The sequence below is a fragment of the Daucus carota genome, chromosome 9 (genome assembly GCF_001625215.2).
Source record: "Daucus carota subsp. sativus chromosome 9, DH1 v3.0, whole genome shotgun sequence".
Lineage (NCBI taxonomy): Eukaryota > Viridiplantae > Streptophyta > Magnoliopsida > Apiales > Apiaceae > Daucus > Daucus carota.
Genome location: NC_030389.2, coordinates 11,062,292 through 11,078,231, shown reverse-complemented (window position 1 = coordinate 11,078,231; position 15,940 = coordinate 11,062,292). Strand labels below are relative to the sequence as shown.

General features: G+C 35.3%; 2 long non-coding RNA genes across 2 annotated transcripts; one reads left to right on the top strand and one right to left on the bottom strand.

The window, feature by feature from the left end:
• The first annotated feature begins 9,589 nt into the window (after positions 1-9,589).
• LOC135149183 (uncharacterized) lies at positions 9,590-11,882 on the top strand. The gene is made up of 2 exons (XR_010287386.1): positions 9,590-10,674; positions 11,555-11,882. It is a non-coding gene; the product is annotated as an uncharacterized LOC135149183 (long non-coding RNA).
• Positions 11,883-13,471: 1,589 nt separating this feature from the next.
• On the bottom strand, positions 13,472-15,601 carry LOC135149384 (uncharacterized). Its single transcript, XR_010287855.1, has 3 exons — positions 14,891-15,601; positions 14,066-14,328; positions 13,472-13,978 (listed from the first exon to the last, which is right to left on the bottom strand). It is a non-coding gene; the product is annotated as an uncharacterized LOC135149384 (long non-coding RNA).
• Between the last annotated feature and the right edge of the window lie 339 nt (positions 15,602-15,940).

The following is a 15,940-nucleotide window of genomic DNA, read 5'->3' as shown; positions in this document are numbered from 1 at the left end:
ATGGAATGAATTTGCATTTTGTCAAAAAAAAATAAATATTTTATACTGACATTTTTCAGTGGCTTGTATTTGGAGAAGATTTAGATCACTCCTGGTGGGGTCAGCTTAGTTCGGTCCAATTTTTGAATAAAATCAGAACCAGAACCACATATCTTTGATTTTAATAATTAAAAATCAAAATCATAACCGAAATCGGTATAAAACGACAAAATCGAACCACATAAAACCGAGTCACATAATATCATAATTGAACCAAATCGCGCGGAACCTAGCCGATAAAATCAGAACCGAAATAATTTGTACCTAGATAGTTTATATATAATTATATATACAGAAAGTTTCACTACATTTATTAATATGAAAGTTGAAACCAATCACCAACTAAATATTTTCTTGGTTACTTATTTATCTCTTAAGAAACAAAAGGGAGCATGTGCCGGGTAGAACCTCCACTGGATAAAGCAGAAACCAATCATCAAATAAGGGTTATTAGAAAGAATTGACGAACATGAGCTATACACACTAATTAATTACTCCCTCCGGTTCTTTTTACATTTCCCGTTTGAAATGTCGGAACTGTTCATGACATCAGACAAATTACTAATTTATGCATAATCTATAGGATCAAATATAGTCATGAGTGATCTCGTTGGATTCGTATTTATGAGTATTTTAATACAATGAAATTTTTATATTTAATACTAACACGAAATTAAACATATGAATGATTAAAAGTGTGCATTGGCAAACGTGAAAAGGACAAACGGGAAAAGTATTAAGAGACGGAGGGAGTAGTTATTAAACAATGAGACTGTTTGTTACTCCCTCTGTCCCATTTTATACGACCCTTATTCTTTTTTGGGACGTCCCAAAACGAATGAATCCATCATACTTACTATTTTTGAACACTACTTTATACTATTACACCCACTACATTCTCCCACTATCTCCATTATATAATCATATAAACACTATTACACCCACTACTTTCCTCCACTATCTCAAATCTATTATTAAATATTGATAGGTCCCACTATTTTACACACTTTTCAACTAAACTTACTACCTTTTTCTTAATCTCCGTGAAAGTCAAACCAGCTCATTCATTTTGGGACGGAGGGAGTACTTTCAATTAACAGTAGCTGTCTATTTCTCGAAAGTGTTTATATAATATGTACTCTTTGGCTACAAATATGGATCTAGTGAATTCAAGTTAATAGAATGGGAGGGGATTCGGAAATGACCATACAGTTTAAGTGATCCTGCTTAAAAATTTTACACATTAAAAAAATTTCTCATAATTCAAATTTTCAGAGTTTACCATTTGTTTTATTTAGAGCATCTCCAACCATACAAACCCCTTAGCTAAAAAATGAGTTGGCATTCCAAATATAAAAAATTTAGCCAACCTGTTGAAAAAATCATACTCCAACCACGTGAACTTTTTAGCCAACCTCCAATGGATGGCTATATTTGTCGAACCTCTACAGGTTTGTAAAAAATCTGTAGGATAATTGCACATCATTTATTACCATATTAAACTGATATATTCTATTTTAACAAACTAAAATATTAATAACATTTTATTTTTAAATTATAACCGACCAATATAGCTCATACCATTGAAGCACAATGTCTTACAGATTCAGCAAATTTTACATAATGTCTTACATGTCCAATTTAGCCAACGATTATAGCCAACTCCGTTGGAGATGCTCTTAACCCGAGTGCTTTTTCAAGATCATTCATTGTGGATCTACATCAAATAATAAGATCTCAGCTCTCAGGTACATTAAAGAATAACAATAATTTGATCCTTTCAAAAAAAAAAAAAAAATTTGATAAACAAATGCAAGTTGAAAAGTTTGCATGCAGCAGAGACGATGATAATTGCTCATGCAAACTGCAAAGCTGTAGTCTGTAGACAGTTGTTTTTGGTCGGCAATTAGCAGTTCTGTCCGTCTGTATATCACCTGCATGCATTCTACATTACTCCATCGCCCACATGCAAATAATGCCATGCATTACTCAATCGTGTATACTCCCACCGTCCTACGTACTCCCTCCGTCTCGTATAATTTCTTTCACGGAATTTTTATTACTTAACCCGTAATTTAAGGTTATAGTTTCATAATTTATTTTTAATTTTTTTGTTTCTGAAGAATTTGAATATTAACATTTTATTCAAAATTCTTTCTAAATGATTTATGAAATTATAATTTAGAAAAGCAGTTTAACGACGTTGGCTAAATGGTAGATGCAAGATATTATTTAAAATTTGTCGAATTTGTAAGATACTATGCTTCGATAAGAGTGATTATATTTTAAAAGTGATATGTTATTTTTTATTTCACATAATTTTAAGTAGAATGTATTATTTTGATATGATAATAAATGACGTGAAATGGTTGATGCAAGATATTATTTAAAATATGTCGAAGTTGTAAGATATTATGCTTCGATAGAAATGATTATATTTTAAAAGTGATATGTTAATTTTTATTTCAAATAATTTAAAGTAAAATGTAATATTTTGATATGGTAATAAATGACGTGAGACACGGCAAGATATGAATAATCATTTTATATATTTTTGACTAAGGGCAATGAGTTATTGAAGTGCCCTTTTTTTTATATATTCACAGAGTTGACGATATTCTAGGAATTTTAAAATACATACCAAATTTTCTGTCTCAAATATATATAGTCGGAAATTAGTTAACGGAGATACTTTTGTCGAAAGTTAAAACAAAACTTGAAACTGAAAATGTTGGGTCAACTTGCTCGTAATAACTCAGCACGTAGTGTTACTCACAATGAGTCTAATTTCAATGAATTACCTGCTGATCCAAGATCGAGAAGAGATATTTATGAGTATGATGCTAATATTAGATGGAAAATTAGAGTGTACACGTTGGTATATTTTCTTGTAAAGCTAATTTTAGTTCTACTCGTTGCAATTAAAGGGTGTATCTTGCGATGGAATATGTCGAAACAGAATTGCGTAACCAACTTGACGATGAGTTGATGTATGATTGTTTAATGATATATTGAAAAAAAATATGATCGATATTGATGGTCTTATTTCTCTCTGGTCCCCTTTTTTTTTCTCTCCTTTTTCTTATTTATTCTCCTTCTTTTTTCCCTGAATCATTCCCCTTTTTCCGCTTTGTTTGCCACTTCAATTAGTCTACGTTAATTAGCTAGTAGGGTGGGTGACAAGGCATGGAGTGGTATATCCAAGCAAGTGAGTTGGAAAGTGGGGGGAGCTGTCGCTACGGAGTTTTGGCACGTGTCCAGTGGTCTAAGCTTCGGGCCGTTAGATCGTAGGGTCGTAGAATTGGCTTTGGTACGTTGTGAGCCTCCTAAGACTGTGGTTATATGGGTTCGTAACCTGTCTTAAGATGACCGTTGGGGGTCAAGAGCAGGCCTCTGGCATGTTAATGTTTAAATTGTGGTCTATCATTTGCCCTCGTGGTGGATGAGCCTTCTTTAGGAGGCGTCGCTTGGGGGAGTGGGTTTTGATGATGTTTGAGTTATGTAAAAAAGTTTTTAAACGTTATTATTTATGTTTTTGTTCTAATTCAATGTTTTTAGAGGGGGGGAGGGTGGTTATCAAGTGTAAGTGGAGGCCCCCACGGGTTATTTACTGCGCGCGTGCGTTCAAGTGGAGGCAGTTCCTTTTACCGAGAAAAAAGGAGTTTTTGTTTAAAAGTATCATTCTAGCGTATTTTGAAAGTTTAAACGATATGCAGAAGGGCGAGAATTTTATCTAGGTGAAGGCAGTGGAATTTGAACTGTTTTCTTCTTTGTTCGACCCTTAAGAGCTTTTTGAGTAAATCCTCTTTTCCTTGTTAGTTTTGTTGACAATTAGTGAATGAGTTCTACTCGCGTTTGTGTGTTTGTTCGAGTTTTGTTATTGCTTTCGTTAGTGGTTTAGTCGTAGTGTTAATTAATGATTGGGAATAGTCTAGCTCTGGTTAGGAGTTATTTAGGGGTGACATTCTTTCGATGTCTTTCCTTTGTGGGACGTGTTTTGAATAGGGGTTCGGAGGAGTTTCTTGGATTAGCGAATTGCTTGTTGACATATATCTCTCGTCTTTTCCCGCAAATTTTCTTTGAATGCTTGTGGGTTTTTTGGACACTAACGGGTTTATTTAGGGGATTATCAATGTGTCTTTGGTTTTCTTGTGGATATTGCTAGGAGAAGACATGGTTAAAAGTAGGATGGAAGTTGGAAAAAGTGTTGAAGAAAGTGTTACCGATTCAGAGAATCAGTTGTTGTCCGCGTCTAGTAGTGTAGGGGAGGGTTCGGATGGGGATAGTTCGGAGGCGAAGACTAGTCAAGGGGGGTCTGAAAGCGGAGGGGAATCTTCGAGTGAGAATGTTCCTATAAGTGAGTTGTCTCGTAGGAGGGCTCATGTTATGGGTTCTAAACGAAAGGCAGGGGAGATGTCTGTAGGAAAGGGTAAGGAGAAAGTGGAGGAGGTAGAGATTCCGTTTAGAAAAAAAGTTAAAGCGTTAAAGGTTCTGATTCATAGTTGTTTGGGAATACTTCCGGATGGTTGGACTGTACGGAGAAGTTTGTGATGAGTCAAACGGGGTTTCATAGGGAGGAGAATTTCAAGTCATCTGGGGTGGCTTATTATTATAAGCCTCAGTGGGGTGTAGTTGCTGATGACTTTTTGAGCGAGGAGTTGTGGAAGTTAAAGCTGTAATAACCCGGATTTTTAAAAATATTTTTATTAATATTATAAAGGATTTTCTTAAAAAGAAAGGAATAAGATTTAATATTTTATTCCAGTTTAATGAGTTTTCAAAGGTTTATATTTAAACCCCGGGTTATTGTGTTATTAATAAATAATTGTAATTTCAAAACGGATTTTCATATATTGTTTTGAAAATTCTGAATGAATATTATGTGAATATATGTGTGTTATGTGATTAAGTGGTATTGGTGAATTTATTTGTTAATTAGTTATGATTAATTATTAATATTATATGATTAATATATGAATTTTTGTGAATTTTGTGTTATCTAGTTTATTGAGCTGAATGCTCGTATGTGTTCGTATTCGCGAGATTTCAATTTCTATATGCTCAGGAGAAAATATAATTTATTTGGATATTTTCATATCGATTTATGGAATGTTAGATGATTTTATAATCGAGTTACGGATTTAATTGTGTATATTTATATTTATTTATTAATTATTTGACTTCCGTAAAACCGTCCACTCGTAACGAGGTAGCAAATTTTCTTCCCGGAAGTTTCAACAAAACTCACCTCTAGCCTAATTTGAATATTCCGGACATTTTTCGTGTTTTGACTTTTTCGATCCGGAGTACGGTTTTCCCTGGAGTCGGTCCGGCGGAGTTTTTCGGGTACTAAAATTGTCGATAATTATCCAGTTTGTCTCGATAAACGTGAAACGAGATATTTTCTTCATCCTTATCATGTAATAATTGCAATGGGACCCGCAGACCAATAATTGAGTTAAAAAGCCCCGTTTTGATGATTATCTCGAAAACCAGTACCGATTGGACCCCGTTTTATTATATAAAGCTATTAAATACGTATTTTCATGTCATAAACGATCCAAAGGGGTACCAATTATTTGTAAATATAAATAGACCTTTCTAGAGCTTATTTTCGCCCGTAAAATCATTTCACCAGTTTCTCTGCACGAATACCGAGAGAAACCGAGCGGTGTTCTTCGTGTTCTTCATAATCAAACGAAGATTTGAAGGTGTTATTGGAATCCGATGGAGGCGTATGAATAGTCAAAACGAAGCTATCGACGCGTAGAATCAAGTTTAATCATCCGTTTATATGCAGATTCAACAGGATTTGGACGAGACGTGTATGCCCGAAGACGTTCAGAAAGTCACGTGGTATTGCAAAGCGAATAAGGGATGAATCGAGTAAGCGAAGCGAAGATGTACGGTAGATAGAGTATAGCCAGAGATGGTCTAGAGACTATGAGATGCATAGATTGTGAAAGTGGAAAGATGAGATTGAGATGTGAGACTGGAGTCAGATTTAAGGCAAGTATCCTGCACCCTGCTTTTGGATATATTGCATATTCTGATCCATTCTTTTTATATGTGTTGCAAGTATCCTAAACCCTTCTCTTGGATATATTGCAAATATTCTGATCCATTCCTTGGGTATCTGTTGCAAGAATTCGTACGTTTCATTTCTATATTTAAAAGTGCATGTGTTCGGATCTATTCTTTCTATTCTTCAAGTTTCTAAAGAATTTCCGTGTTACTAATTAATTCGAAGTTCAGATTGTCATTGAAGCATGTGTTGCTCAGTGATAGTTAGAGCTTTGAATGAATTGGGATCTTCTTGATTATTCAACCCACCATTATCAGGCTCGTTAACTTAGCCGATGATGGAGGATACTGAATAGTTAAGGACTTCTTGAATTTTGATTTATAAAAAGATGATTCTTAAAAGTTTGTTTGGAATATTCTGTTATTGATAATGATTGTGATGTTGTTCTATTGATATACGTTGGTTTGTTGAATTGAATTAGAGAATTGGATTATTGTTTTTATATAAACCTGTGGACCAGATTCGTGGTCATGTTAGGCCAATGAGTGCCTTGGATCCAGTGATAGAGCATGGCGGGGCCTGCTCGGGGTTAGTGCGGAACTGATCAGCTGCCTAACCTTGGTTTTCATTAAAATATGATAGTCCAATTCAATAATTCTTTTGGAAAGATTGAATTCCTCAGTATTCAATTGCTGCAAGGTAGTGTGATTTTCTTATACAATACCTAAACTCGTGAACTCAGGTTGAATCCTTTTATATCTTGAACTCGTGAACTTCTGTTATATCATTTCAGAACTATCATTGTTTATTATTACTTGCTGAGCATTGTTGCTCACCCTTGCTATTCCTTTCTAACCATTTCAGAAAGGCTTAAAGATGAGATGATTGATTGAGATTGTGGATAAGGCTAATGCTAGGCGAGGAGACAGAGTTTAGGATCCAGTGGTCGAGGAGTGTTCAGGAAAGTTGATGAGGTTGGTGCAAGCTAGAGCTGTGCTATAGGGATTCAAGTGTAAGTCATAGCTGGAATAGTGGACAGTGATTCTTCTTATCGAAGATGATCTGATTTGGTAAGAGATGTTGTGTAATAATAGTGGTAGATTCTAATTTCAATACTGTAACCTGGATGCGATCCTGTTGTTTTGGGGGTTAAAATGTTCTCTTTCGAATCATTTATTAAAGTTTAAATGTTCTCTTGAAATTTTCCTATTATGGCTTTCAAGTTTGAAATTCAGGTTTTGAAATCATTCGATTTATGTTCTCTTTCAAATATTTTCCGGTTTTAAATTCTTTTGGATTTTCATTATCTTTTAAAAGAAAAAAAAAATACAGGTTTTCAAAGTGTTTTAAAAAATGGGTTTTGTGTGGTGACGTCAGAATCCAGACCCCCGGATTCCTGGACTGTCACAGTTGGTATCAGAGCCACAGGTTATAAGTATTTGAAATTAGAATATAGATCATAGTTATAGGTTTTCTAGAGAAGAATGTGGTGTAACCTCACATAGAGGTAAGGTCAGACTATTTAGGAATAGTCTAGAGATGTGAGTCAAGCATAGAGTTTAGTTAGATGATCAAGTTAAGTGTGGATATCTAAAGAGATTAGGATTCTTAAGTTTAGACATATGATTTCTAGTATGTTGACTAATTGAGATGGTGAATTGTGAGAAAGGTCAAGATTAGACCTATATAGAAGAGTTTGATAGTGGATGATTGAATTGAGAATGGTGAAAATGCAGAGTTCAGAGTATTCTGACTATACTGCATATTTGAAATTGGATTATGGTATTGATTTGCGGATGATATAGATGCATGGTTCATAGTATGTTGACCATGTCAGATATTTGGAAGATGTATATTGTTTTGAGTGAAGATATGAAGAGTAAGTGTAGAGTATGAGTTGTATTGGACTAGAAGGGGAGATTGGTTGATAGGTGAGAAGTGAATGATAGAGAGTACATGGAATTGAGTCCAGTTATTAGATGTGATGTCTGCGAGTAAGTTAGAACGTTAGTCCTCGACGACGACGTTTTAAGTTAAGCGGGACAAGGTGGGCCCATAACCCACAGGGCGACAATTCAGAAAATCGAAGATATGTTACGTGTTGTGCTATGGATTTCAAGGGCAACTGGGATAAAGTAGAAGAATGTAAACTACATGGGCCAGAGTTATTACGGACGACAACGTCTACGATGACATCTTACGAGGCTATTACGAGTCAAATCAATTGATTATCGAGAACGTTGAAAGGATGATATAAATCGAATAACGATTTCGTAAAGTAGAGTGGGAATTTGAGAAGACCTTGGCAGTACCTCTCTTCAACTAAAGATTCTTTTGCTTGTTTTCTCATCAGTGAGATGTTATCATGATATTTTTTTTACAAAAGTTTTGATAAATGAGATCTATAATTTCTCAAATTCTAAGATGACGTTGATATTGATTATTGGTATGAGTTGGAAAGCAAAGATGTGTGATAAAGGTTTGTTGTGAAGAGATAGTGATGTTCCTTGATATTGTTTGACATTTCTTGACATTCCTTGATATTCTTTCATCTTCTTTGATATCCCTTGATGTTCTTTGATATTCTCGAGATTCTTTGATATTCTTTGATATTTCTTAACATTTCTTCAATTTGATTGGGATGAACAACCCTATTTATAGGGGACACAAGGTATACCTGTCTGTGTGATAGGAGTTGGATGGGACGCCATCACTTGTGTGTGTTGTGATTACAAGAAGGTTAACAACCTTTAGTAGTGTCTAATATGGACACGCAACATTAAGTTCATTTGATCGTATGGATCTCCCAGTCACTCTGGTATTCCAATGTGACCTATTTTGAAAATATCTTGTTCCTCCGAAATTTCCAAAAGATTGATTCTTGGGAAATGAATTCTGCAATTGTGAAAGCTGATTCTCCAATTTCTTTAAAGCTAAAGGTATGCCAAGGCCGATCAAAGGTGAATGATGATACGTTATTACGAAGCGTATAGTGGAATCTTATAAGTGATATGTTTTAGTTCTCATCGCGGATTCTGAGGACAGAATCCTTATAAGGGGGGTAGAATGTAATATCCCATATTATTAAATTTAGAATTGATTATTATAAATCTATTTGTCTAAATATTATTGTTGACTTTAATTGAAAAGTGAAGTGACTATGTGAAAGTTTTACATGATTATACTTGTTGTGTGGATTGATATGGATTTTACAAATTATGCGTCCTCCTTCTTTTTCTGATTCCGAGGACGGAATCCCTATAAGGAGGGTAGATTGTAATAACCCGGATTTTTAAAAATATTTTTATTAATATTATAAAGGATTTTCTTAAAAAGAAAGGAATAAGATTTAATATTTTATTCCAGTTTAATGAGTTTTCAAAGGTTTATATTTAAACCCCGGGTTATTGTGTTATTAATAAATAATTGTAATTTCAAAACGGATTTTCATATATTGTTTTGAAAATTCTGAATGAATATTATGTGAATATATGTGTGTTATGTGATTAAGTGGTATTGGTGAATTTATTTGTTAATTAGTTATGATTAATTATTAATATTATATGATTAATATATGAATTTTTGTGAATTTTGTGTTATCTAGTTTATTGAGCTGAATGCTCGTATGTGTTCGTATTCGCGAGATTTCAATTTCTATATGCTCAGGAGAAAATATAATTTATTTGGATATTTTCATATCGATTTATGGAATGTTAGATGATTTTATAATCGAGTTACGGATTTAATTGTGTATATTTATATTTATTTATTAATTATTTGACTTCCGTAAAACCGTCCACTCGTAACGAGGTAGCAAATTTTCTTCCCGGAAGTTTCAACAAAACTCACCTCTAGCCTAATTTGAATATTCCGGACATTTTTCGTGTTTTGACTTTTTCGATCCGGAGTACGGTTTTCCCTGGAGTCGGTCCGGCGGAGTTTTTCGGGTACTAAAATTGTCGATAATTATCCAGTTTGTCTCGATAAACGTGAAACGAGATATTTTCTTCATCCTTATCATGTAATAATTGCAATGGGACCCGCAGACCAATAATTGAGTTAAAAAGCCCCGTTTTGATGATTATCTCGAAAACCAGTACCGATTGGACCCCGTTTTATTATATAAAGCTATTAAATACGTATTTTCATGTCATAAACGATCCAAAGGGGTACCAATTATTTGTAAATATAAATAGACCTTTCTAGAGCTTATTTTCGCCCGTAAAATCATTTCACCAGTTTCTCTGCACGAATACCGAGAGAAACCGAGCGGTGTTCTTCGTGTTCTTCATAATCAAACGAAGATTTGAAGGTGTTATTGGAATCCGATGGAGGCGTATGAATAGTCAAAACGAAGCTATCGACGCGTAGAATCAAGTTTAATCATCCGTTTATATGCAGATTCAACAGGATTTGGACGAGACGTGTATGCCCGAAGACGTTCAGAAAGTCACGTGGTATTGCAAAGCGAATAAGGGATGAATCGAGTAAGCGAAGCGAAGATGTACGGTAGATAGAGTATAGCCAGAGATGGTCTAGAGACTATGAGATGCATAGATTGTGAAAGTGGAAAGATGAGATTGAGATGTGAGACTGGAGTCAGATTTAAGGCAAGTATCCTGCACCCTGCTTTTGGATATATTGCATATTCTGATCCATTCTTTTTATATGTGTTGCAAGTATCCTAAACCCTTCTCTTGGATATATTGCAAATATTCTGATCCATTCCTTGGGTATCTGTTGCAAGAATTCGTACGTTTCATTTCTATATTTAAAAGTGCATGTGTTCGGATCTATTCTTTCTATTCTTCAAGTTTCTAAAGAATTTCCGTGTTACTAATTAATTCGAAGTTCAGATTGTCATTGAAGCATGTGTTGCTCAGTGATAGTTAGAGCTTTGAATGAATTGGGATCTTCTTGATTATTCAACCCACCATTATCAGGCTCGTTAACTTAGCCGATGATGGAGGATACTGAATAGTTAAGGACTTCTTGAATTTTGATTTATAAAAAGATGATTCTTAAAAGTTTGTTTGGAATATTCTGTTATTGATAATGATTGTGATGTTGTTCTATTGATATACGTTGGTTTGTTGAATTGAATTAGAGAATTGGATTATTGTTTTTATATAAACCTGTGGACCAGATTCGTGGTCATGTTAGGCCAATGAGTGCCTTGGATCCAGTGATAGAGCATGGCGGGGCCTGCTCGGGGTTAGTGCGGAACTGATCAGCTGCCTAACCTTGGTTTTCATTAAAATATGATAGTCCAATTCAATAATTCTTTTGGAAAGATTGAATTCCTCAGTATTCAATTGCTGCAAGGTAGTGTGATTTTCTTATACAATACCTAAACTCGTGAACTCAGGTTGAATCCTTTTATATCTTGAACTCGTGAACTTCTGTTATATCATTTCAGAACTATCATTGTTTATTATTACTTGCTGAGCATTGTTGCTCACCCTTGCTATTCCTTTCTAACCATTTCAGAAAGGCTTAAAGATGAGATGATTGATTGAGATTGTGGATAAGGCTAATGCTAGGCGAGGAGACAGAGTTGAGGATCCAGTGGTCGAGGAGTGTTCAGGAAAGTTGATGAGGTTGGTGCAAGCTAGAGCTGTGCTATAGGGATTCAAGTGTAAGTCATAGCTGGAATAGTGGACAGTGATTCTTCTTATCGAAGATGATCTGATTTGGTAAGAGATGTTGTGTAATAATAGTGGTAGATTCTAATTTCAATACTGTAACCTGGATGCGATCCTGTTGTTTTGGGGGTTAAAATGTTCTCTTTCGAATCATTTATTAAAGTTTAAATGTTCTCTTGAAATTTTCCTATTATGGCTTTCAAGTTTGAAATTCAGGTTTTGAAATCATTCGATTTATGTTCTCTTTCAAATATTTTCCGGTTTTAAATTCTTTTGGATTTTCATTATCTTTTAAAAGAAAAAAAAAATACAGGTTTTCAAAGTGTTTTAAAAAATGGGTTTTGTGTGGTGACGTCAGAATCCAGACCCCCGGATTCCTGGACTGTCACAAAAGCACATAAATAAGCCTTGAAATTTTGATCTGGTTTACTTCTTAGTGATAAAAGCGGCTTTATAGATCCCTGATGCTTATGAGGTGAGGTTGTCAGAAGTGGGTGAGAAAATATATCACCAAGACGGAGATATGTGGGTGGGAATCCTCTTGGAACACTTCAGGGCAGGCCTACAGTTGCCTTTGCATAGGTTCGTTCATACTTTGTTCGTTAATATGAGGTTAGCTTTTGGGGCATTTGGGGCTGAACACCATTCGGAAAATATGATCTTTCACAGCTAGGTGTACAGAGTTGGGTTTGGAGCCGACTTTGTCCTTGTTTTGGTCTTTACATCGGTTGCAGGCGTCGCGGGATTATTATCCTCTTTTTGAACTGCATTGGGTGGGTAAGAGTTTGGGGGTATTCTAGTGGAGGTGCCTACCATGAATAAGGGGTGGCACGAGTCGCATGTGATGTTTAGGGGCGGAGACTTAGGGTACTTACCAAGGTATCGTATCCCTGATGGGGTTTTAGGGGGTGTTAAGAGATCCGAGAAGTTGGAAGATTAGGATGTGGAGGTGTTAGAGGCTGAAAAGTTTGTAGGAGGGAAGCCGAAGGGCTTCTGGTCCAAATGTCATTTTCGTACCGTGTCTTCTCAAATTTCTCATAATTGTAAGTTCAAGAGACATGGGTTATAGTGATTTCATTTATTATGCTAAGTTTGTTAATTGTGTTTGTGGGAGGATGGTCAAGCGATAGCTTTGTACTTATGATCGTTTCTTGTTTCAGTGTTGTTGGACGACCAAGGTAAGGATATTGTTCTTAGCTTAGAGGCGGGCGTTGAAGGGAGAAAGCGACGAGGAGGAAAGCTACAACGGTACTCATGTAGGGGAGAAAGGACCGGTTTCCGAAGGGACCGTGGCTTCGGCTCTGGTCCCGTCGTTAGGGGAGAAGCAACCGCGCGTCCTTGAAAATGACAAAATCCGAAGTTTCGGATGGGAGTGTTAAGTGGTTGCAACAGGGCGGTCCTACCATTCAAAGGGGTCAACAGGGGCTTCGTGCTTTGGATGAGGAGGATGTGATGGAAATCTTTCCGAATATGAGGATGGCCTTCCCTGAAATAAAGATTCCAATATCTGAGTCACTTATGTTTTCAATTTTCTTATTTGAGTCCTTCCGTTAACTGAGATTCTAACGGACGTTAAAATCTCGATGACGTGGCAAGTCTCTTTACACGTTTATATGAATTTTATTTTACAGGTTCTAAACTATTAGTAATTCTGTGTTTGTAGCAAGTTTATGCTTGTAATTGTTCCTACCTTTTTCCATAATTTATTTAAACAAAATACAAGCGTTGAAATAATGTATGCTAAACTTAAAATTGTATGAACCTGTAAGAAATCTACACCAAACTTTCATCGATTACAAAAGATCCAAAATACTTAATATGAAAATATCACAATCTGTTTTCAAGTTACATGCCAAAATACTTGATCTAAAGAGTAAAATAAAATTCAAAAGTGCTTAGATGACCTTGAAGAGGAAATATGTTTTTAATACATTCAAAAGTACTTCAAAAATCTCGCCATGACTTGATTTCAAGGCTGATTTCATGGCTGGCTTGCACAGTGTTGATTGGCATTGATTTTTGGATTTTGGGCACTTGGTTGTGAGCGTGAGACTCTAAATGTTAGGCCAATTGTTGTTAGGTACTTCGTCTTGACAAATATAAACACCAACACTAGGAGGAGGCAATGAAGGTGGTGGAGGCAAGACTTCAGATTTTTTAGTTTTTTGCTGATCTGCCTCTCTTTCTCTTGATTTGTGGTTCTCCTGGAGCTGCAGTTTGTGGCTAAGTTGCAGCTTTCTTTTTCTTGACTTGTTGCCTTTTTGCTCCTCTACAAATATAGCATGTATTTAGTGTTTTATTTGGCAACAATAATCAAGCATAAAGTATTGAAATGCAACTCTGATGAAGTACTTACATTTATTGTTGTTTTTGCCCTTGCTGCCTCACTTTGAGCTTTCTTTGCATCCATTGCAGACCTCTGTATCTCTGTTATTTCCTCTGCAGTAGCTTTGCAGGTTGCTTTATTATGTCCAGCCTTTAAGCACTAGCTACATCTAAGGAGCACTGTTTTCTTACTTAACTTGTGGCCAGCTCCCTGTTAAACTTGCTCTTTCCTCCTGTTTTTCTTAGGCCTGCCAGGCATCCTTCTTGCCTTTGGAGGAAGTATATTTGGGTAACCTGTTTTAGACCAATACAATGACTCATTCATAGGTCTAAGTTGATGAGAATAGGCTTTGACATATGAACTTTTGAGGTAACAAGGATCCACTTTGTCTTCAGGTTTTTCATTCATGCTAAATAAGGCTTGACATCCATGTGTACATGGAATGCCATTCAATTCCCATCTCCTACAAGTACACTTCTTACCTACCATGTCAACCACCCATTGTCTCCCATCAATGTCCCTGACCTCACATTCATTACCTCTAGTCCAAGTAGATTTGCAAAATTCTAGTTCCTTCAATGTTATAATTTAACTTAGTAATTATTTTAGGACATAACTCAAATTCAATACCAAACATCCAATCTCTTTTCTGATAAATCATCTCCATCACCTGTAATTTAATTTCATCTAACAATTCAAGAATAGGATTGTATCTTGCCTCCAGAATCCAACTATTAAAACACTCTGATAAATTATTGTCAACCATGTCACATTTGGTTAATGTATCGGAAAAAGCTCTACTCCATAATTTTGGTTCTGTTTTTAACAAGTCTGGATGTGCGAGGGGGGAGATACCTTTAATTTGATCCATATGCAAGTTGAACTCCTCAACTGTTATTGATTTGGCAGCCATCCAGAAGAAGTTTTTAAGAGCTGTGCTTGGATGGTTTTTTCTCCAATTAGCATAGATATGCCTTGCACAACACCTATGCTCTGCTCTTGGTAGTAAATGATCAATTGCATGTTTTAATCCTTGTCAAAAATCATAAAACAAACTCAGATTCAATACGCATGAATAAGTATTAAACTTGTTAAAATAAACTCAGACAACCTACCAGCACTAAGACCATAAGCACACATTTCCATTAAACTCTTAGCATCCTATAATGATTTGCAATTAACCTCATTAAAAAGACAACCAGATTTATGCCAATATATCTTAGAATCATCGTATTCAAGTTCAGTCCGCACATAATCATCAAACATCGGCATTGACAATACATCTAACCTTTGATTATAAACATGTTCAACCTTACCTCTTTTGTAGTATTTAACCTCATTCGTGAATGCGAATTCACCCGCGTGATGAAAATGTAAAGTTACATTAGAATCTATCGGCAAGATTAGACATGATTATACATACGATTAACGAGTAAAAGATTAAATAGAGTATGTAAAGCAATATCACTAAGAATTTCATACCTTAAACCCTGGTATAAATCTTCAATTAAGAAAATTCCTAATTGGTTTAAGAACCCTAATTGCGCTCTTGAAAACTCTGAATCGCCTCTTGTTCCCGACTTGTACTTATGTCAGTCTAAATGCTTATTTTAATTTATTATATCTATGTTTTAACTCATGTTTTTATGTGTCTTAATTTACTGTCTATTAGTTTTTTTATCACATACTAAATTACACATGTAAAGAGACTTGCCACGTCATCGAGATTCCAACATCCGTTAGGATCTCAATTAACTCAAATAAGAAAATTGAAAAAAATAAATGATCCGGATATTAGAATCTTTATTTCAGGGATCCAGATAATAAAACACTAACAGTTCAGAAATCTTTAAATTAATTTTCCTCATGGATAAACTAAAACGCGTAACTTTTTACTCAAATAAA